This window comes from Rhinolophus sinicus, chromosome 15 (assembly GCF_057876585.1).
Source record: "Rhinolophus sinicus isolate RSI-liver-muscle chromosome 15, RSI-T2T, whole genome shotgun sequence".
NCBI classification, from domain to species: domain Eukaryota; kingdom Metazoa; phylum Chordata; class Mammalia; order Chiroptera; family Rhinolophidae; genus Rhinolophus; species Rhinolophus sinicus.
The window spans coordinates 117,584,827-117,608,811 of record NC_142515.1 but is presented as its reverse complement, the minus strand read 5'-3'; the positions used below and the strand labels follow the sequence as shown (position 1 = coordinate 117,608,811).

General features: G+C 38.7%; 1 long non-coding RNA gene across 1 annotated transcript; it reads right to left on the bottom strand.

Annotated features, from left to right (window-relative positions):
• Positions 1-3,005: 3,005 nt before the first annotated feature.
• LOC141572749 (uncharacterized) lies at positions 3,006-22,977 on the bottom strand. The gene is made up of 6 exons (XR_012498206.2): positions 22,823-22,977; positions 17,450-17,555; positions 13,971-14,129; positions 11,026-11,120; positions 8,853-9,017; positions 3,006-8,730 (listed from the first exon to the last, which is right to left on the bottom strand). It is a non-coding gene; the product is annotated as an uncharacterized LOC141572749 (long non-coding RNA).
• Positions 22,978-23,985: the final 1,008 nt, after the last annotated feature.

Here is a 23,985-nt window from a genome sequence, read left to right as displayed (position 1 = left end):
TAAGAAGTATCCTGATTCAGATGATAAGTTATGTGGTGCCCCTAAGCTTATCTAGCAGGTGGCCCAAGTGGTCACTCTCAGAGAACTGAAAAGCAGGCGGAGAGCTCTGAGAAGACGCAGAGGTGTGAGACCCAGAAGTCCCTGAATGCTGCAGGGTGAGACTCAGCAAGTAAGGTCAATGCTGCAGAAAGAGCAGGAATTCTGATTGGGAAGACACGATCAAATGGAGTAATTAGGAGGTCACTGGTGACTTCCAGGGAGCAGCTTCTGAGCATTTGTGAGGCAGAGGTTGTAATTTCAATGGAAAGGAAAGTGAGTTAGAGGTTCCACACTGGCCAACTACATTTTAGAAAAATATGAGTTAAAGGGAAGAAAGGAATAAAAAGTGGGACAAGTATATAAATGAATTGATCCTAAAAAAAGAGAAACAGAAATGCGAAAGGCTGTTAAACATACACGGAAAAGCTTAGCATAAAAAAGTAATTAAAATTAGAATTATGCTACAATATTTTTAACTGTCATACTGGCAAGGGTGAGAGGAAAGAGGCACTGTCATATCACTGTTGGTAGAGAATAAATGATTATAAACTGAATGGAGAGTGGCTTGGCAATATGTATGAATATATAAAATGGAAGTTCCATTTGACCTAGAAATTTCTACTTTCAGAAATTGTCCTACAGATATTCTTGCATCAGTACAGTATGAGTTTATATGAGGATATTTCTTATAGAATTATTTGTGATATCAAAATCTTGGAAATCACTTAATGCCTTTCAATAGGGAACTGGATAAATAATAATAGAAAGTGTTGAGTGCTTAGTATGTATCAGATGCCGTTTTAAGTCTTTCATTTGTATTGACCATTTTATTTTCTCTCAATAAACCTGTTAGGTCAAATGACAATTACCCTCCTTTTATCGACGAGGAAATTGTAGCACAAAGAGGTAAGTAACTTGCCCAGGGTAATATAGCTCAGTAAATGGTAGATCTGGGATTTGAACTCAGAGCTTAGTCTTATAACCATCAGTATAGACAAGCCTTGTTCTCCAAAAGAATGAGGTCTTTTATTGTTTGCCTTAAAAATAATGAGGAAGACCTATATGTACTTCCATGGAATGATCTCCAAGACACAATTTTAAGTTAAAAGAGGATGGTGCAAAATACTGTGTTTAATATACTCTCATTTGCATGAAAACAATGCGTTTATATTTATGCAGAGACTCCATCTGGAAGACTATGCAAGAAGTAGGGGTTGTCTTCGAGAAGACAGTTGGTGGCTGCAAGATAGAGGACACTTACATTTTGCTGTACACTCTTGTATCTTTTGGATTTTATACTGTGTTTCTACTACTTCTTTAATTTTTAAAAATTATAGTTGACATATAATATTATATTGGTTTCAGGTGTACACCACAGCGATTCGACACTTATATACCTTATGAAGTGATCACCACCATCAGTCTAGTAACCATCTGCCACTGTACAAAATTATTATGATGAAATTGACTGGATTCCCTATGCTTACATTGTACCCTTGTGACTCATTTCTTTTATAACTGGGAGTTTGTATCTCTTAAACCCCTTCACCTTTTTCGCCCAACCTTCCACTTCCCTCCTTTCTGACAACCACCAGTTTATTCTCTGTATCTGTTTTGTTTTGTTTGTTCACTTGTTTTGTTTTTCTAGATAAAATTATTTTAAGAGTAAAAAGGAAATAATGGTGATACAGAAACAATAAAATAAGATATAGATAATAATGACAAAATATAGGGGAAAGTTGAACTAACCTAGGCTGGAATAGGACATGGGCTTAAAGGAAAGAAACACATTGGAGCAACATGAGGCTTTATAGAAATACCACTACATTTTTAAAAATTGAGTAAGATACATATAAGATGAGGTCTGCTCTCTTCACACATTTTTAAGTATACAGTATAGTATTGTTAACTAGATGCACATTTTTATAGCAGACTTCTAGAACTTATTTATCTTGCATGACTGCAACTCAACACCTATTTGTGTTAGTCAGTTCAGTCTTCCATAACAAACTGCATTGGATGGGATGGCTTAAACAACAGACACTGATCACTGATTTTCCCATAGTTGTGGAGGCTGAAGGTCTCAGATCAGGGAGCAAGAAGCATCATGGGTTTCTGGTGAGGTCTCTCTTCCTGGCTTATAGGTGACTGCTGTCTAGCTCACATGACTTCTTGGGGGTGGGGACTGAAAGAGAGAGAGAGAGAAAGAGAAAGAGAGAGAGAAGGAGAGAGATGTCTTTGGTCTCTTCTTACAGGGCATCAATCCCATCAGATCAGCCCTCATTTAACCTTAAATATCTCCTTAAAGTCTCTGTCTCCAAAGTAGTCACACAGGGGTTAGGATTTCAACATGTGAATTTGAGGGGGACACGATTCAGCCCATAACACCACTGAATGACAACACTCCATTTCCTCTTCCCCTTAGTCCCTGGTAACCACCATTCTACTTTCTGCTTCTGTGAGTTTGACTACTATGGGTACCTCACATAAATGGAATCATGCAGTATTTGTCCTTCTGTGGCTGGGTTATTTCACATCCTATAATGTCCTCAAGATTCATCCATGTTGTAGGTAGCATGTGCCAGGATTTCTTTTTTAAGGCTGAATGATATTCCAATGTTTTTTTATCCCACATTTGTTTATCCATTCGTCTATCTAAGGACATTTAGGTTGATTCCATATCTTGGCTGTTGGGTATAATGCTGCCATGCAAATGGATGCGTTTTCCCTGGATTTAGGAGGGTAAATTCCCACCTAGAGGGGTTTGCCGATTTCTTTTTTAGGAGCTCGTAGTCACTCGAGCCTTCTGGCGTCTCCAGTACCACAGAAGAGGTAAACACCTATGTCTTTATGTTTCTTGTGAGTTTTCTGGAGCAGCTGTAGGCTGGCCACTTCTCTCTTGTTGGTGGTCTCCAGGCTTCTAGAGTACGCTGGTCCCGTCAGCTCCTTGGGTTGGGAAAGACAGAAATTAGTGCCCCCAGCAGTCCGTGAAAAGTTGGAACATTGGACACATGTCCTAACTCTTTTCCTACCCAAGGAGAAGCTGGGAGTGGGGTTTTCTCTCCCACTCTTCCCCAGTGGAGCAGGGAGGGCTCTAGTGAGGGAGCGTGCGTTAGTCCAAACCTTTGCCTTTTTTCCCAGGAGCTCCCAACCTGATGCTCCGTTCCTGTCAGCATTTCGATGCAGGCCAAATAAACACATCCCTTGGGCATAGAAATTCTGAAAATTCTCAGAAAAAGAATGAAATAAATCCAAAAATATTGCAAAGGACTCACTGTCCTAGTACTGACCTTTGCACACAGAGAATCTATAATAATGATGAGGATGTCTTAAAGTTGAAGAGAGAAGTTGTGAAATAATTGGAAGCAGAGTAAACAACTGGAAATAGCAGGTGGGAATAAGGCTATCTCCTCTTAAGTTTTTGATGCATAAGAATTGGGGTGGGGAGAATGTCCATTTCAAAATGTCTTTAAAGGTTAAGGAGAAGTGATTTTCTCAAATCTTGTTTGAGTCAATGTGTGTTCCACTGACTCCAGAGGGCTCAGAGCAAGTGGCCATGGAGTGTATTTAAGGAAGCAGGGAATACATTGATGAGGAAATACGAAAGTGGTGAGAGTTAGGAATGAGACCACCAAGAGCAAAAGTGATGTATAGAAGTTCCTTGGTGCTAGTAATCGTGGGTCATGAATTGCTAGAGGCTACAAGCTGGGAGGAGGCTGAAAGGGTAGGATTGCTGAGTTGAAGACTATTTAGATATATGTGTGAAATGGACTCATCCCAAGGTACCCATTGGAAATAATGCTCCTCGAAGATTTACAATGCTGGTGCTGACTTCTTAGTACTTAAGATTTCTTGGGCTTCAGTAATGGTGATTTTGATGGGGCAAGCTGACGGAAGCTTAACACATTTTTGTTCACCGAAAGTAGAAATAATATGAAGGAACTGACCTGGCCTGCCTGCTTCAGCATTAAAGTGGGACCTTCCCCTCAGCCTCCTCAGTGTAGGCTGTCTCCCCAGCCACCGTGATGTTGAATCTACCTCCATCCACTAATCGCCAATGCTCTAAAGCCAGCTCCGAGAACTTTCTTGTGTTACCATTCCAGGCTTTCAGATCTCAAATTACGATGATAGGGTTCCTGGTAAAATTTTTATTTGTGAAAGGAATATGACTACGTCATAGAAATTCTAAAAAAACAGAGGAAACAACACCTCTGATTTATTCATAATCTACTATCTTGAGAATCACTGATATAATTTTGGCATACTTTTTCTGGACATTCATATTTTTATATATTTTTGATTATACAGTAAATTTAGCTTTGTAATTTGCTTTTTTGTGTGTTAACTTATGGTCATCATTTTCCATCATTGCATAAAATTGCCTTTATTTACCACTCTTTAACAGTTCTCTAACATTACACATCATTATAGGTTTTCACTTCTGTTAATATCAACACTGAATATCTTTGTACATAGGAATTTTTCTATATGTTAGGTTATTTCTCTAGGGCAGTATCTCAAAAGCAGATTATTGTTTAAACAGTGTAACATAATGCTATTTTTTAAATTCTTATTAGTGGTTCTGGTAAACACTGTAGGCACTTTTTTTTTTTTTTTTTTTTTTAAATACTCACTATCTCTATATCTGAGGCTGGCATTTTAACCCCAATTCTGGATAGAGAATTGTAAGCTTAGACCGGTGAACTAGCTTACTCAAGACCACACAGCTGACAGATGGATGAAATTGGGTATGGAACCCAGAGTAGAGAACCAGAGTAGAGAAGCTAAAACCTTGTACAAGTTGCAACCCCGTAAAGAAGGTGGACATGGAGTTTGCTGTTGAGATCTGCCGTTTCAACGCTCTTTAAAGGGGAAAGCCAGCCTTTTGACCTCAGTGCCATTCTGCTCTGTATAAGGAACTTAATAGACTCTATATGCCCCTAGAATAATATCAAAACATTCACTTTATCATTCATTCATTTTAACTGACAAGATTGTGCATAATATTAACAGCTGAAATAGACGTATTAGCCATTAAGGTAGATTTAATTATTGGTTTAATGGATGATGATGTATGTCAAACCGAAAGCTTTAAGGACTGCATCTCGGGCTCACTTAATTCACTGATGTCCTTTTTAATCATAGATATCTGAAAGATGTAGTTCCTTCTAGAATTAAACTTCTGCCCATAAGCGGAACTAAATAATAATGATAGATTTCAACAATGGATCCCAACCAGTGTAAATGTTAAAGTGCCATGGTTAAAATTAAGCAAAAATGTTGAAGGATATGGTCAAGAAAAATGATATATCTACTTTTAAATGGGGGCCTCATCATATAGCTGTGGATAGGTAAATCAAAATTCCAGAAGTGCATTATGGATAGCGAACAAAAGGACCCAGGATTTTTTTTCTATAGAAACCATTATCTGTACGTTAGTTACAAAGCAGAGTCTTTGCCCAAGAATCTGTTTCATTCTGTTTAATCTCTAACCAGTATTCCATACATTAGTGATGAGTCCAAAAATATGATCTGAAACCAAGCCTATAGACTTTCAGGTGTTTTTTTTTCTTTTTTCTGATTTCTCAGAGGGATTCAGCCGAAACAGAATGAAATTCAATCTTATAAAAAGGATTTTAGAAGCATCTGCAGTGGACTGAAATAATATGAGAGGAATGAAAAAAAAATAAATCATTCACCAGAAAAAAAGAAAGAATAGGCTTTTAAAATCCTAACAGGAAAATATCCTGCTGCTACCTAAGAAATGGATCATTGAGCCGGTACCCACTCATGGGGATGTTATTCCTTTGTCTTTCTAGAACATATGAGCCTGAGGTAGACTTTTTTCTTTCTTTAGCAGACCTGATGTAATTCTGTTTAAGTCTAGAAGAGACTAAGCTTTCTCTGCTGTTTGCTAGCTTCTTTCTCAAGGTGCCTTGACTTTAATTTGCTTACTTGAGATTTTTATAAGATTGTACAGGTAAACATTAAGGAACAAAGTTTGAAGAAAAGGAATCCATAATGCTCATGAACATTTAAATAAAGATATGTATCCTATATCAAATACAATGAAAAGTCTTTGCTATTTAAAGTGGATACACAGCAAATGTCCCTTTAGAAAATACATGTGCTCTGCAAGAAGCTTTTCCAATACATTGAACTTTGAACTCATATTTATCAGAACTGACTGAACACTCTGGGTTTGACTTTGTCACTTCACAGGCATACTTCTAAGCATAGAAATATAGCTGCTGATGTATTTCGAACAGATCACAGAAGTTTATATCGTTAGAGGGAGTGAGTAGCAAGGCCTGGAGGAAGTGTGGGAATCAAGCTGACTATAGGCCAACCCACAAGAAGGCATATCGCAGCCAGAAAAGTAATCCAAGTGGGAAGTTCCCTCCCATCGTTAGCCAGCCTGATATACGAGGCCAGGACTGGGCATAAGAAATAAAGGAGAACTGACAGCTTCTGTGCCATCCACTCAGTCCATGTTCAATTGTTCATTTGGGGTTGATTTGACTTGTTGGTGCAATGCATTGACTTTTAATGATTAAAAGAACTAGGTTCATATGACATATACCCAGGTATAAACCATGCTAAAAAAACACACAAAAAACTGAGGCTCACTGAGTTAATGATAAGAGATATAGAAATCTTTTCTGTCACGGTAAATGTAGGTAAAATTCAAAGCTTAATGTCAGGAACCAAATGATTTTGAAGGATAAATCTTCTTTCCTTTCTCTGTACTCGGTCTAATCACTGGAGAACTTCACCACTTACAAACAGTCAGGTTGGGTAAGGTGTACACAAACCCATGGCCCTGAAGCCCGGTCATCCCACACAATTGGACTATTAGTGGTGGACGCCAACAGTGCTTGATTGGTTGTATACATAGCTTTGTTTCTATGACAATTTTACATAAAGGAGCTTCTGTGTTAAGCTCTGTATCAATTAATATTGATATTACTTAAATGCCATTGAAATGGGGGAGGGAATAAACTATTTTATTGAGATACTCTGCCAAATGTAAGGTTAATTTTATCCCATGTGTCAATTCTTGATTTCTGGAAATAGGATGCTAGAGACAGAATTAGAAGTTTGAGATGCTGATTGGGAAAACACCTATGAAGGCTACGGGGAGAGAGAGGACGGAAAGAAAACAGAAGTAGGCAGAGAAAGCCATCAGATGACATTCAAGTATGATGCTTGCCAACGGCGACAGGAAAGAAAGGACAGCTGGGTAAGAAGAGTCTCTGACTGCAGTGCATCTCCGAGAAAGTCTAGGTCAGGCCAGTGAGGAGCCCCCCAAGGCAAAGATTGCTCCTTACAAGAGATTCACATCAAGTAGGACCTGCCTGGCCCTAGGTTAGAGCCATTCTCATTCATTAGCTGGGAGCAGCCAGGGCGCTCAAGGCTTCAGTGTAAACACTGCAGTGGATCCTAAAACTGGCAGCTGGGTCACTCTTGAAGGGAGTTCATGTATCTCCGTGACTGACTGTGTCATGTGGGGTTTCTGCTCCCGCTCCCCAAACAAGAACACAAGATATGGTGAGGCCAAAAAGGAACACCCACGGAGCCATAGATATGGGAGTCATATCACTATATTCTTGCTGGCAGCTGGGCTGGAGACACAGGAAGCAGGAGCCACATGACCCTCAATCCACCCTCCGCTTCTCTGCCAACCAACCAATCCCCTTGTGAACAGCAATCCGCACTTGCTAGCTCAGCCACCATCCTCTGCTAGCATAGCCACGGCAGGTATATTAGTGGCTAATGGCTGACCGGTATCAGCGGATGGCCAACTAGTCACAGCTGATGGCCATCTACTACCCAAGCCAGCACCTTGCCACATGAGGCCAAAAGCCTGGAAACTGCTGTCTGAGATTCTGTCCCCACAGACTGCCACACCACTTCCATCTCCCCTGAATTACAAACCCACCCCCTCCATCTATTTTCCAAACTTTGGCCCAGAACAGAAATGAAAAACTCATAGTAAAGTTTTCCCTTGTGTGCCATGATAGACATCACTGACCAATCAGTGTAATCTTTCCTGCTGATCTCAGACACAGATGCATAATTCTCCTCAACATAGCTCTCCAGGAAGTCACTCTCCTAGACTTGGGATCTGAGATAAAACCTAATTGCTACTTCTGGTTATGTCTCTGAACTTTATGGACAGGAGCAGGGATATCGGTTAGCGTGAAATAATGCAAAAGTGATATTTGGTCTCCCTAACGAGACAAGTGTCCATCTGATACCCTACAAAATCTTTACAACATTATTGATTACATTCCCTAAATTAAATTTCATAACCCCGTGGCTATCTTGTGGTTACTGACTGTGCTTTCTAATCCCCTCACCTTCCCCCTTATCCCCACCCCCCACAACTAGCAAACATTAGTTTTTCCTCTATGTCTCTGAGACTTTTTCTGATTAGTTCATTCATTTATTATTTTCTTTAGATTCCACATGTAAGTGAGATCATACGGTATTTGTCTTTCTCTGTCTGACTTATTTCACTTAACATAATGTTCTCTAGGTCCATCCATGTTGTTGCAAATGGTAAGATTTCTTTCTTCTTTATGGCTGCGTGATACTCCATTGTATAAATGTACCACAGTTTCTTAATCCAGTCATCTACCGATGGGCATTTCGGTTGTTTCCATGTCTTGGCTATTGTGTATAGTGCTGCAAAAAACATAGGGGTGCATAAATTTTTTTGAATTAGAGTTTTGGATTTCTCCGGATAGATACCTAGGAGTGGAATTGCTGGATCATAAGGTAGTTCCATTTTCAGATTTTTGAGATACCTCCATACTGTTTTCCATAGTGGCTGCACCAATCTGCAATCCCACCAACAGTGCACAAGGGTTCCCTTTTCTCCACATCCGCGCCAGCACTTGTTGTTTGTTGATTTATTGATGATAGGGATGCTGTAGATGCCTGATCACTGCACTGTACACCTGAAGCTGAAGCTGAACAATAATGCATGGCAACTACATTCATTATTATATATATGAATTATACATATGAAGCTGAACAATAATGCACGGCAACTACATTGAGCTACAAGAAGCAAAGTACAGCATTAGGAATAGAGACAGTGGAAATGTAATGTCTGTGTGTGATGTCAGAGGAGTAGTGGGGGGGGAGGGGTTTGACACTGTGTGAGGGATATAAATGATAAACGTCTAGCTATTACATTGTTTTATGCACCTGAAACCAAAAAAAAAAAAAAAAAAAAAAAGTGCTATTTGGGCTTTCGTGTATGGATGGCTCTGCTGGACAGCAACACATTTTCAGTGGCTCAACATGACTCATCTCAAAAGATACATACACTATGCTAAAAAATATATATGTATATATGTGTATATATATATATATATATATATATATATAGTTCTATCTTTCTATCTCTTTATATATGTATGAGATACATATTTTTTTCCATTAAGGAAGCTAAATTTATAACCATTTCATACTTTCAGTATACCCATACCCATCTGGGAGACAAACTCTTTAACCTCCCAGCAATAGTGTGTATATACAGGGGGTGCCAAAAAAATGTATACACATTTTAAGCGATGTTAATACTTTGGTTAACGATGCTCAAGCAGCAGTTCACCATAATCAGAAGTGTCTGGATATGATGGTAACCACTTTGAGTACCTCTTGTCATTGCAGAAATCAAACGTGACTTGTATTCATCTTTTGTTATCGATATATATTAATACAGTTTTTTCCTTTCTGAGGATGTGCTTACATTTTTTTTTGGCACCGTGCGTGCGTGTGTGTGTGTGTGTGTGTGTGTGTGTGTGTGTGTGTTGCTTTCTGAATTTTGGGGGTAGGACTCAGCTACCTATTTCTTCAAACTGCCACCTGCAAATGGTTTGCTGACACTGCAGTTCTCAACAGACGAGTATCTTTGTGTGTGTCGTTCCAAGCACAGTTGGAAGCAAGTCAGAGATGACTGCCTCAAGGTTTGTATCCTTTTATAGAGTACTTGGCATAATCTTCACATTACAGATATTATTCTTTAATGCAAAAATGCAATAATACCATTACAGTGGAGATCAAATTGGGTTTTGCCCATCTACTTCTAACATCTCTGAAATTTTTCATTTCCTCAAGTTCCCCTTGGTTGGGGGGTGGGGGACCCTGGAGCAGGAGCTCTCTAAAGAGTTATGCTTATGTATTAAATTCTTGCCACTGGGCAAATCTCCTGACCCAGAAAGATTTATTCTAAAAGTTTTATAAATAATCCTATCCCCTTTTATATGTTTCTCCCTGCATTCTAATTACGCTTTTGAGAAAGGGGAGAGAACAAATTTGATTGCCACTATTCTTATAAGAGATGACGCTGGTTTAACCTGAGCTGAGTACAGACCCATTGTCCTTCTCAGTATTTCCCCCCCAAAATCTTTATCAATGTGTCAAGCAGAATTTATTTGTCCTGATTTGATAGGATTTTTGAAAGGAAGAGGATTTGGAAATATTGAATTACTCATTTATGACTCAGTGGGGGGTTATTCTGAAACTACACATTGTGGTTCACGCAGGTCCAAGGCTGAACTCCAATTTCAATTGGGTTGACTGAGAAGTGAATTCGGCCCCTGGTCACCATAATTAGAGGCACTTAAAATTTGCATTTGAATGTGTGTTGAATTCTTAACAAATTAAGCAAGATGTGTCCTAAGTTAATTCCTGACCAAGTAATTAGGCAGAAAAGAGGGAGTAGAAAATGATATACATTGATAGGAGGGATAGAAACCGGTGGGCCAAAGCCATGTCCTTGACATGAAAACACCAAGAAAAACAGAATCAATGCAATATGTGCTTGATTAATTGCATCTAAACTTACTGAATTGCTGTGTCCCACATTTATTGGAGAGATGCCAAATGTGTGTCAAGGCTTCCTGTCGTGTACAGCACATCTAGGAAAGCGCAAGGGGTGGGGGTGGTTATGTTGAGAGAAGTTAGTACCTCTCACTTTTGCATTAGGTCTTCTCTTCTGTGGTCTGCCCAGTTCCCTTTATGTTCACGTGCATTCATGGATTACACCGAAAGCAGAGAGGCTCCTACAATTGGAATAAAACAAAGATCTGGATTTTGTTTTAGATGAAGCTTTAAACATACAGACACAACCCTTTAAGGTGTGGTTAGTGACATCCTTATCCAATTATAGAAGGGACTGCAGAAGAGGGGAACATGTTTTACAGGCAGAGCCAGCCTCTGTCACGAGCCCTGAGCTGGGGTAGGAAGATTGGTCTCAGATATGTGTGGTTGATACTGGAACCAGGGCCAGCTCCGTGGCTATGCAACCTAGGTGTAGTCACACAGGGACCCAGGCTCAGAAGATTTAGTGCTCTGCTGTCACTGTCTTCAATTTTTGAACAAGAGGCTCTGCATTTTCGGTTACACTGAGCCCCGCAAATTATGAAGTCAGTTCTGACAGCAACTGTTTTTCTAGTTCCTCCCTCGTTTCTATCTATTTGAAATAGGTCTAAACTGGTTCCTCCCTCAGAGGAAATACTGTATGGCGGGGATAGGGTTGGAAGTTGAGTTTTACTGGCTTATTACTTCCTATAACGTAGTCAGAAAAAAAGGATAATTGCTCAGGGGTTGGGAGAAGAACTGACTGAATTACTATTGGATAACTGTTTTGATCTTTCATAAGAAAAATGACATAATTAAAACTAATAACAATTTTCTCACCAGGTTGTATTGACCAGTACAAAAGGAACCATTTTTCATTTTAAATTAAGGAACACAATTAAATTCTCTGAAATACCCTCTCCAGAACAAGAACGTCTCACTTCTTCTACTGAGCCTAAGTTGTCAGTATGTCCTCTTGACGTCCATTTCCAAGAGGAGAAAAATGTAATAATCTGCAACTGTAGAATAAGAAAGTAGGCTTGAGAATTCTGAATTGGGCCTAAGTTTGGACAAAGTATGAAATGAAATTTAATCTTCACATTCCCCAATAGGAGGCATGGCTGGTAAAAGAATGTTTTGAGTAAATGTCTAGATACCTGACATTTTGAATGCAAACATTTTGAACTTGGAGTTTTAGCTTCTATAGATTTGCAAGTTTCCCCTCACATTTGAAAGTTCGCATTATGCCACTTTGTTTTTAGGAAAGACCTATATTAGTACTTGCTTTCGATAACTGAAAGAAATCCAAAGATTTTCACTTTTAGGGGGAAGAAAAGGGAAAAAGCTGAAAGATGGTTCCCCGTTTGTTTTGCACGAACCATTATAAAGCCAGCATGCACAGCAAGAGGGGCCCCACCAAGTTCCTTCCCCGGGAACCATACTCAGCATCAGGCCACCAGAGCCTTGAATTGCGTCTGTGAGCATCTGTGCTTTATGTTGATTTATTTTGTGCATCTGTTAGCAAGATGTGTCCTAAGTTAATTCCTTCTTCGGCGTACACCATTTTGACTCTGGAAAGGTTGCATAGGAACACTGTACTTTTGGAGAGTGAGGGAAACCTGCAGTCTGATCCAGGCTTTGTTCGTGTATGGACAAAGTCTGTACCTACTGCTTCAGTTTGCACTGTCACCCGGCTGTCTCTCTGGGTTTTTCAATATTCTCTGTTTAGCTTTTCTGAGGCAAGGACTGTCTAAATTGTTTAGTTTTGTACACATGTTCCAACACCACAGGTTAATACGAAGTGATGTGAATCCATATTCCGCCTCAGGCCAGGCTTTACTTTGATTATTTATAAAAGCAGTTATAAAAAGAATAAATACAAATCGTTAATAAAATTGAAAATACTGTATATGATATCTTTGTCAAATTTAAGCCGGATGAATATTTTTCTTAGAGTTTTCAGTGGAAGGATTTCACACATGAAGGGTACCGAGTGCAATAACCGTAAATGAAACATTTGTTTTGAAGGAAAGACATTGTCGAGAACTTGGGAGTCAGTCTAAGAGATGTCACCAACAATGGTGTCAGGTTCTGAAGGTGTCATAGCAGCAGCTATGAAATTAGAAGCACCCATATGATTATTTAGTCACATGCATAGTGCAGGAATTCCTTCTTTAAAATCACAAAATCTTGTGAACACAAAATTCCTCTAACATTGTTTCATGAACAAATACTCATTTAATATTTTAGACTTTGGATGAATATGTAAGCATGAGAAATTGTGGAAGAGCTATAGAAAATGTTGTGTTTCTTTTTTTTTATTGCTTGAGATGAGAACCAAAGAAAGCAAGATACTTTGAATATAAATCAGAAGCTTATTTAAAACCGTGAAGTTAAAATCTCTGTAGTACTTGAGAAAGTATGTATAGTGTCAGATGGATACTAGACTTATTGGCAGTAATCACTTCATAAATTATATAAATGTCTAACCACTACACTGTACACCTTAAACTAATATAAAATAATAATATTGAGTGTCAATTATAATAAAAAAATAGTCACGGAGATATAAAAAGCAGCATAGGGGATACAGTCAATATTGTAATAAGTGTATACAGTGTCAGATGGGTAATAGTTTCATTGGGATTAAATGTCTAATCAGTAGGTTGCTTTGTACACCTGAAACTAATAATAAAAAATAGTTAAAAAAAAAAAATGAAAGTAACTACAGATGCAAATTTAAAGTTTTCCCCAAATTATCTTCTGCTTTTTCTAAGTCTGTAAAGTAGGAATGCAGATTATAAGAACAATTTGCATCACCTCATTCTTAAATCCTTTCTTCTGGCTTCCTATGCTCCCCGGGGAGAAGTTCTTGTGTGGGAGAGGGTAGTTCAGAGAATTTAAGTGTATTCCTTAGCGGTAAATCAGACTGGTCTGCAACACTTCAGAACAATTAGCAAATTGTCATCCATTTTCCTCTTCTTATGCACTGGCCCCCAGGGAAAAATGGAGAACTGCCACAGTGGTAATCACAGGCATTCTTTTCCCTTTACCTTTTCCTGCTGACTCCTAATCCAAGGCTCCTGCAAAAACAGTTTTAGGGCTTATAGAAGAGCAGCAAATTTAGCCCTAAAGAGACCAACTTATTTTCCGGTTGCATGGTGTCCTCCCTCTTGGTACTTCGCATGGCAGCAGACTTTCATTTCAGACCCCTGGGAAAGACAATTATCACATCGTCAGGAAGGACTGAATAGCTCCTGTTATCCCTGAGGTCGCCTATTGGAATGTATCCTTGCTGGTCTTAGAGCTGGAGCTGCTGGGGAAGAGTGAGGCCAGGCAGTGAACAAAGAGTTACCTAGTGTCCATTGGAGGACACAAAACATGACTATACTTGGATCCCTGGAAAGAGAAGTCATTTCATGCCAAATAACGTTTACCCTGTGATCTGAATCTTTTATAATTTGTTATTATTTCTGAGAGCCAACGTTTTTGAGAAAGATCAGTACCCCTCACTTTTCAGCTTTCTACATTAGGTTGACTCAAAGGCCTGGGGGAAATAGTTCAGTAATCATTGCCTCTAGTTGTTTCATGGAAGAGCCTCTCATCTTCTTTCTTTCCCTACACATTTCGTTTTTTTCTGCCTAGGTTCTGTTTGGGCCAATGTCAGTCACAAGGGCTGGAAGTGTGTTACTTTCAAGCTAGCAAGGTAGGCCGAGTTAACACAGCAAGTCTGAGCCCGTGACCCTTTGGATAGCAAGTTAGAGCCGCTTGTGAGGTTGGCCCTTGGCTGACGTCTGAGACCTTGGATTTAAAGAGGGTTCCCATCAATTCCGAGAACTGATCAAACTGACTCACTGTGCCTAAAGTATTTGTATAAATAATGTGGTTTATGTTGAACTCCTACTGTCTTTCAAGGTATCTAGAATTTTGGCATGTGCTAAGCAGAGGGTGCATATATGGCCAGCCCCCAATAAAAGCCTTGGGCACCAAATCTCTACTGAGCTTCACTGGTAGACAAGGCCAGTGAATTAAGATGTATTGCTAGAGAAATTAAGTGCATCCTGTGTGAATCCGCTGGGGGACGACTCTTGGGAGCTTGTGTCTTGTTTCCTCCAGACCTCACCCTGTGTGCTTCATCCTTTGCTTTGTATCCTTTCACTGCAGTAGAGTCACAGCCATGAGTACAATTATCTGCTGGGCCCTGTGAGTCCTTCTAATGAACCATTAAATCTGGGGGGCGGTCTTGGGGACCCATCAACACATAAAGTATAATAAAAAGGATGCTCGCTCCATTTTTCTCCTAGACTTTTAAAATTAAAGACTTATGATCTTTTTTATTACTTGCTATCACTTTAGAGAACTTGTAAAAGAATTCAAACACAGCATTGTGATTTCTGAGAAAGCTTCAGTACAGGCTATAATCTTCAAAATAAGACATAATTATTGATTCTATATTTAAATAAGTTATTTCCATAACAGTGTGCTGTACTCTACTCAAATTGGATATTGTGGTTGCTTTTATTTTTAAAAAAGTTATCTTATGAAAAAAAATATTTCCTCAGTGACATCACTGGTTCCTGGAGTGCTACACTAAAAAGAATAGGGGTTTTGACGAATTAGTGTCCCTGGAGAAGTTGAGGTTGAATTTTCTGAGAAATAGAAATAAAAATATTATGTGTGAGAAAATATATTAGAAACCAGAAGCTGTAACACTCCCAGGATATTTTTTTATGTTGTCTGATATAAAGAACGATAGATTTAAGTGGTTATATTAAACGTTACATTAGGTTATGTCAAAATCCTTCATAAATTCTCCAGATGGCCATGGATATTACTTAAAGTTTTAATAAAATTTAAGTTCAATAGAACGGGTGAGGGGATATTAGATTAAGTTGGCTACACAGCAAGTGGGGCAAAACTGGGAAAATGAGAATTCTCCTAAGAATCGTCCACTACCCAATTCTTTTCCACTTGTGGGCATGCTGTATTGAGGGGCACAAGAATCCAAGGGACCTCTTGGAGGCCAACACCATGTGAATAAATGCAAAGCTAGGGCATTTTGCTAACTCATAGTTCCAGACCCAAAGTCCTATTTCCACAAAACTGACTCCTCTAGAGTCAGAATGGATTGTTTCTACTATAGGCACGCAGTATTATGCTTCAACCCTCCTCTAAACAGAACTCTATCTAGATTACTTACTAGAATCAATGTGCTTAGAAGCTTGAAATTTGGAGCCAAATACCAACTCTGCTTACTAACCACAGGATGGGACTTAGGTCACATTTTTTAAGTCTTGTTTTTGTAATCCATAGAACGAGAATGATACCACCTAATGCACAGGGCTGTAGGAATAGCCAGATGAAAGACCAGTATGTAAGTACAGAACCTACGTGTGTGGAACACAGTGGGAGGCATTAAATAAATGGTGGCTTATCTCTTGTTGTTGGGGAGAACCATAACCTTTGACAAACAGACCGTGAAGGAAGCATAAATAAATAAACTACATTTCTACTCACTCACCCTAGAACGATTAATTAAGAGAAGCAATTTGATTGAAAAATCACAGTTTGGAACTCAAAGACTTCCTCTCTTGACTTGTGGTTGGAAGCCCATTTTTCTCTACTACACACGATTTTAACACCATGGCATGTTTCTCCTGATTAATAATCAGGTGGGCCTCTACTAAACCTATCTTAATGAGAAGAGGAAAGCCTACTTCTTCATGATTCCTCCCATCCCTAAATAATGTCATGGCACCTTATATTCCATACTGTAGGTCAGGCCAAATTTGGTGAAAACTCATTCAATCATTTCCTGGGAATGTAACAACAGATAAACAGGTAGATGTAAATTTCATTTAATTTTCATTGGAGATAATAACGACAGACACCGATGCTTCCTCTTTCCTGTCTCTATCAGACATACTGACAGTGCTAATATCTGCTTGACGTCACTGGTGCTCAAGCACAATATGGTCCAGAATATGGATTTAAAAGTTTCTTTGGAAACTTCACATCATATAAAAATGTTTGGAGGTAGAAAATTTACAAAACAAGGCAAGCCTTAGATAACAGAATTAGGGCAAGTAAGGGTGAAAAAATGAAGGGAATGGGTTTGTGGGCAAGCTGAAGAGTTCGTGGAAAGTCAGAGAAAATATTTCATAGCACTAACATGGGAATGTGAAAGAAGAGAGTTGGAGAGATGTGAAACCAAAGGCAACTTTGCTTTGAGAATGCTGCAAAGAAGTTCTTCAGACTCTCAGTAAGCCAGACTTCTCACCTGTCATAGGCTTCCTGTACCCTTGCCATACTGAAGGATGTGTGGTGCCCTTGATGTGCCATGTTGACATTGCCAAGCTATTGATCACATTACTCTCTCAGGATAATCTTTACTATTGGTCTGCTTACCAGGCATGTGTTCATCATTGAAGACTCAGCTCATGCTTCACTCTCTCTAGGAACTTTCTGACTCCAATCCAGGTAAAACTGATCAGTTATTCCTTTGGATCTCCTCTGTACTAATAATACTTACATCAGAGTACCCGTAACACACTCTTGCATTTGTTCATGTGGCTCTTTTCTTCCTGTAGATTGTAATCTTCTTATGGACTAAGAACCGAATTCATCTTTGTATGTGCCTGACACAAAATATATTTCAGATTAATGGCAATTTGCATGAACAAACACAGCAAGAAAGGAAGGAACTGAGAAATGAAATAGAAATGCCAAAAATCTCATTAATTTAATAAAATGGTAGAAAAGCGGTGTTATTCTCACCTAGGTTTCCTTAAGCTATGAGACAAAAGTGTCTCCTTTCAGGCCAGTGTTTAAAGATGTCTGATTACAAAAAGATTTGAAAAATTAAAAGAGAGAACCAAATACAAAATTTTTGTTTACTAAAGTATTTATAGAAAAATTGCAGCTCAGGGGCCTAAGTAACACCATGAACACAGACGAAAAAAAACAAACAAAAAAAAACACTAAAACCCAAGTACTGGCATTCACATTTTTTTAACAGCAAAACCTTTCAAACTGAAGATAATTCTCAGGATTTCAGTTGAAACGTTCAAAAACCAGGTGGACACATACGCTAACGTTTGGCAAAACGTTAGGAGACGCTTTGCTTTCCTCAAGGTCATAAGTAGCCCCCAGAGTATTACCTTAGTGTTGTCTACCTCTTTCACCTGTTTATTTTTCTACTCTGAAGTTGCATTTTAGGCACCAGTGATTTTCCACGATATTAAAGTATGGGCTTGGCAATCACGGTTCCTAAGGCCATCAGAGCTCTACATTCCAGCATCAATCACATGAGAAGTTTATTGGCACCGAGACATTTTCTCATTATGAGACACCCATGAGAAAATGTTTCTTAATGAATGTGAGCCAGAGCTGGCAGTGTTAGTCTTGAAGAAAACAACAAACTTTCAGCAGCCTCATTATATGTAATTATCGATTTTGAAGTTATGATATTAAGGTCTTCCATTGGGCATAACCAAACATATGGATTTGCTAGCTGCTGAGGCTGGGGGTTTTGATACCCAACCACACCTGCTCTTATCAGATGGCCCTTGTGTTCAGACTTGTTATTTAACTCTTTGTGAGGCTGTCAAACTCTGGTTTTCTAAAGTAAAACTTGAACAAATATTTTATGTGTAGAGCATGTCCCTTAATTTACCACACCAAATGTACATTATATATAACTGAACAAGAAAAGGGAGATGAAATGTATATTTATTTAATTTAAATATACTCATATTAAATACCTATTAAATGCCAGAAAGTATAGTGAGAACTTAAAGCAATATAAAGATCACTATTAACCCTGTTTCTGCTCTCAAGAACATGCAAATAATGGCAGAGGGAGGGAAAGATAACAGTGAAACATGTAACTAAAGCAAGAAGGAAAATGATCATTTAGAGTTATAACTATTTCTGTAGGGGTTCAAAGAAACAGAAATTCTCATCAATCTGGGGATGAAGGCAAAGGATGAAAAGTAAGTAATAGTCTATGGAAAATGTGAGATGGAGGTTCAGGGCGAACAACAGATTTGAAAAGCCAAAAGAAAGCTTCAAAAGGGCCTAGTATGAGCGTGGAGACTGGGAACTATGTGATTCACTTTGGATGAGTAACGGGGATTTGAAGACTGAAGGAAGGAAAGAGTGGAAAGATGGGCTGAGTCACGTAGTGGAGGGCACCAATTCTAAGTAGAGGAAGCTGCGTTCACTTTAGCATTCAAAAGGGATTTTTTGGTGGGTTTTGAGACACCTGATAACATGTAATAACATGATCAGAGTTGCATTCAGAAAGATTAATCTAAAATTGGGATCACTGGAAGGTGAGAAGTTGATTGTAAAAGTCAAGGTAAAACCTAATGAAAGCCTGAACTTGATACTTGAAAGTGAAATTGGGAAGGAGGAATAGCAGTAGAGGAATCTAATATTTGTCAAATTATTGGATACTAAGAATAAGAAAGGAGTCAAGGATCAATTTGTGATCTTTTTTTCTTGCCTAATGAGGATAACAGTAACAGAAGTAGGACCAGAGGAATTCTGGGGGTGGAGAATGGCGCAGCCGTGACATTAGATTAGGTTTTAGATGTGCTGATTTTAAGATAATGTTGGATGCTTCAGGTAAGAGTCTATAAAAGTTCATAAGATACATGGGTAGCAATTTTGGAAAGTTTACAGGGGAGAAATAAAATCTGGGTTCACTGGCCTTCCAGTGATAAAACTGTTGGAGTTGGTGAGTTCACCCAGGGAAAGAGTGTAGTGACGGAAGAGAAGCCCAAAACAGGGAGCTTTGGAAAAGAAGGCGACATGAAGGAACAGATGGGAACTATAAGCAGAGAGATGGAAATTTTAAGACAAACACAAAGGAAATGCTAGAAATCAAAAACACTTCAACAACAATGAAAATACCTTTGATGGGCTGAGCAGGAAGCTGGGCACAGCCCACGAAGGAATAAGGGAGCTTGAAGATAGGTCCATAGAAACTTCCCAAAACTAAACGCAAAGAGAAAACAGAATGAAACACACACACACACACACACACACACACACACACACACAAAACCCAAACCAAAACAGAATCCAAAAACTGTGTGGCAATTTCAAAGGCATTCTCTCCCTGTGTTTCAATTTCCTCATCTGTAAAATGGCAATAAATACTAACATTTCTCTCATACGAGTGTCAGGAGGACTGATGGGCTAATACTGGAGAAGAGTACTTAGAACATTGTCTGGCAGAGACAATTCACCATCACCATTGTCATCAAATAAATTATAGACTGCAAACTTGAACACGTGAGTATTACATGTGCAGTCTTCTCCGTACTCTTTGAAACTGAGCGATGGTTTTCCTCACCCTTCAGGCTTCTGTTAGGCACCTTTCACAGACAAGGGCTGTGCCTCAGCCCATCGGGCATGAGCAAAACTGGGGGCATTGGGATCTTCTCTGTTCTTCTGTACAGTCACTACCATGTTTTCCTTCTGCTGTTTCTTTGGGACCTGTTATTTCTGAGAGGAAGGAGAAAACCATGTACAATATAAATAAGCTTCAGGTTGGGTTAAGGTATCAAGGGACGAAAGTATCCTTCTGACAGTAATGCAGGGCGATAGGAATTTTTGCTTGAATTTTCGCTCTCTGCTCTCAGACAGAGACAAAGCTTAAAAGGACATCTTTTATCCAGGGCATGATAGCTGTTCTCCAAAGATGAGCTATTAGTGTGACATCCCTTTCCAGTTGTCACTTTTCTTTGTGTCACCTCCACACAAGCTGACAGAATCACTTAAACCATTCGATTCAAGCATTCAAACATTGAATTAGCTAAGTTTAAGATGTCTTCAAATTCTGGGGTTTTATGATTTCAGCCAATGAAGGTAATGTGGAGAGAGAGTTTATTAAATTTTATGTTTCTGTGATAGTAACCAGAGTCATTTTTCAAACAATGATAATGTCATAATTAGGAAAACCAATCCTTATATTCATTAGAGATGGGTCTAATATTCTGAGGTATCATTTAGCGTTTTCTTTTTGTGTCAATGCCTTTTCTAAATGCAAGAACAATATTTGATGCTTATAGGAGAAAAATTTTTATAGAGCAGGTGGTAATTTTGAAGGTTTAGATACAAAATATACATGTATATGCATATATATGTACACGTGTGTATGTATCTATACGTATATATTTGAGTTAAGTGGAAAAACAAGTAATAATACATTTATTAATAGTCATTAACTATCTTAAGATTAGAATGATGATTAGTTGTTGTTCCTCAATGAATCCAGGACAAGAGGCAAGAATTGTTAACAAACCATTGGAGATTTCAATTTAGTATCTGTAAAAAAAAAATTTCTAGAAAACTGATGACAGTAAAATCAGTGCCAATGTAGAGATAATTTTATGTAGAGATAATATAAAATTGGAGTGGATGTCTTGGGTGATCAAATGAGAGTTTGAAGGATGGGCTGATTGTCCCATCTACAATTTGAGACTTATTCAAATACGTGTCAGCATCTGAATTGTAACAACTAAATCCTTTTTTAAATCCCTTGTGAGCTGGAGAAAATATAAATAAAATAAATACAGTCTAGGTTAAACATAATGCTACATGCAAATGTCGTAATTTTTGGTGGCTTCTCATTTCCAACTGTCACCATATCAGCATGGAAAGTACAGGTGTATTTATTTCAAAGCTCATTGTGTTTTGATCCTATGTGATTGCTTTTTACTAACTAGGTAATCCAATAAACACTTACTGACTCCCCTCTCTATGGCAAGTACTTCTCCAGATACTGGAAATATAGCAGTGAAGAAACCAAACAGTGTTGTCTGTAGGCAGATTACATTTTAGTGAAGGGATGAGGCTAAGAATAAAAAAATAAAAAAAAGTAAAACACATAGTATGTTAGAGGATGATAAATGTTGTGAGTAAAAGAAGGCCTGGAAGGGGAATAAGTTTGCGTGTGTGTGTGTGGGGGGGGGAGGTGCTATTACAATTTTAACCAAGGTAATGAAGGAAGGTCTTGCTAAATATGCAGTATGGAAGGTTTATTAAGACATTTTATCATACAAGAAATGAAAACACATTTCAGAGACACCATATACTATAAAGACCATGAGAGCTAATGACAGCACAATTAAGTTAGAAGTTATTTTTTAAAAGACACAAGAACAAAATGTTCTGTATATTTGAATTGTTTTAGACAACAGCGAAATCATCCATGATGTACAAATGAGAGTAAGAGAAATAAATAATCCCTAGGCTTGTATGATAATAGAAGGTAATGAAGAACTTGTAAAGCAAAACCTATGAGCTGTGGTCAAAGTGGTCCTTTGAGAGAGATTCATTGCTTTCGATATTTATATTAGAAGAGAATATGTGACATCAATTGTGCCAATATTTATTTTTAGAATTTAGAAAATAAATCCTGGAGTCAACCCAAAGAAAATGGACAAAAAAAGAGCAAGAGTTGTAATTACGAAAACAAAGCTGCAATTTTCACTAGAACATGGTTATAAGGAAAGTATATCAAACAAAAGGAAACAATGATCTGAAAAACTGAGCTTTTCTCTTAATCTTTCTCTTCGGAAGATGAATTCCATGTCTCCCTCCCCCTACTGTCAGCTCTCTCCTCTGCTTTAAACTGCAGGGTCTGCTACCACAGGAAAGGTGAGCACCAATTTGTGACAAGAGTGGCCACCGTGGGAGGTGAGAGGCATTTGCCCACAGCGACCCACAGGCCCCGTGGGAATCACTCCCCCTGAGGGTTTAACTTGCCCACACAATACCTCATTTTTTTTTCAGAGAAAAAGGAAATCTGGGGAATCAGAAGTGATCAAACACAAGCACTCAGAAGGTTGGGCACTGCTGGCGCTGGGCAGCCTCGCAAAGGCGGTCTGACCTGTACCATCTTCCTGCAGCTTTTGCCAGCAGCGTAGTCTCAGCTCATCACTGAGCGAGCTTCTCACACTCCCTCTGTTTGCAGGGACTGAAGAAAAAGTTTATCCTACGTGACCATACCTCTAAGTTGTGTTAAATATAAACTCTGGCAGGCTCCCTTATTTTCCACCCTATTAATGCATTACATGACTCAACAGTGCCGACGTTACCCTGGCGCCCTGATTATGGTAATGTGAATGCTGGCTCGTGCTGCTGTTCATAAATGTCCTGTTCTGTGTCGGATCCAAACGTCTGAAACAGTCTCACATTGTTGTGAGCAATGGGGGGGGGGGGGGAAATGTATATGTATATATTCACGTATATGTATGTGTATGTATGTGTGTGTATGTGTGTGTATATGTGTATATGTATATGAGGTGTATATGCATATGTGTATGTACGTAAATTAAATGAGGAAATCTCTCCTAGGAAGAGTAACTAGAGCACCAAGAGTTAATTGTTCTTTGTGCACACTAAGGGACACAGGAAGGACGTATTCCTCCCATCTCCAGACAGTCTGGGGTTTTTTTAAGATGAAATGTGTCCTGGCTCAGTGTTTCCCAAACTTGCTCATCACTAAGAGTCATCTAAGTGCTACTTAAAAACACAGATTCCCAAACCTTCTATGTGAGATGTCTAGGAGACAGCCTGGGCTTCTGTATTTTCAATGTGTGCCCCCAACGTGACTTTATGATTGGACACACTTGGGAAACATTCCTCTACCTAGTTCCAAGGAATAACAATTTTAAAACATATGCACACACAGTCTTTTGGGGTTGTTTTAATTGTTTTCTATATGACTTATTTGACTTAACCAATTACCTCAACAGAAGACAGGGACATTCATTAATCTGCCACTATCATTTAGTACACCTCAATTCCTTAAGCAGTCTAAGCCTCCGTTTTTTCACCTGAATTGTGGAGATAACATTAATAATAACATCTACCTTCAAGGGATTTTTAGAGAATGCAATAAACTAATGCCTAAAAAATACTTAGCAGGAGACTCGGAACAGAGGAAGCCTCCAATAATGTTAGCTATGAGTATTATTTTTTTACGTAGCAATCTTTTGCTTATCTAATGTGATAAATCATTTAGAAAACTGTTGCAATTATTCTCCTTCC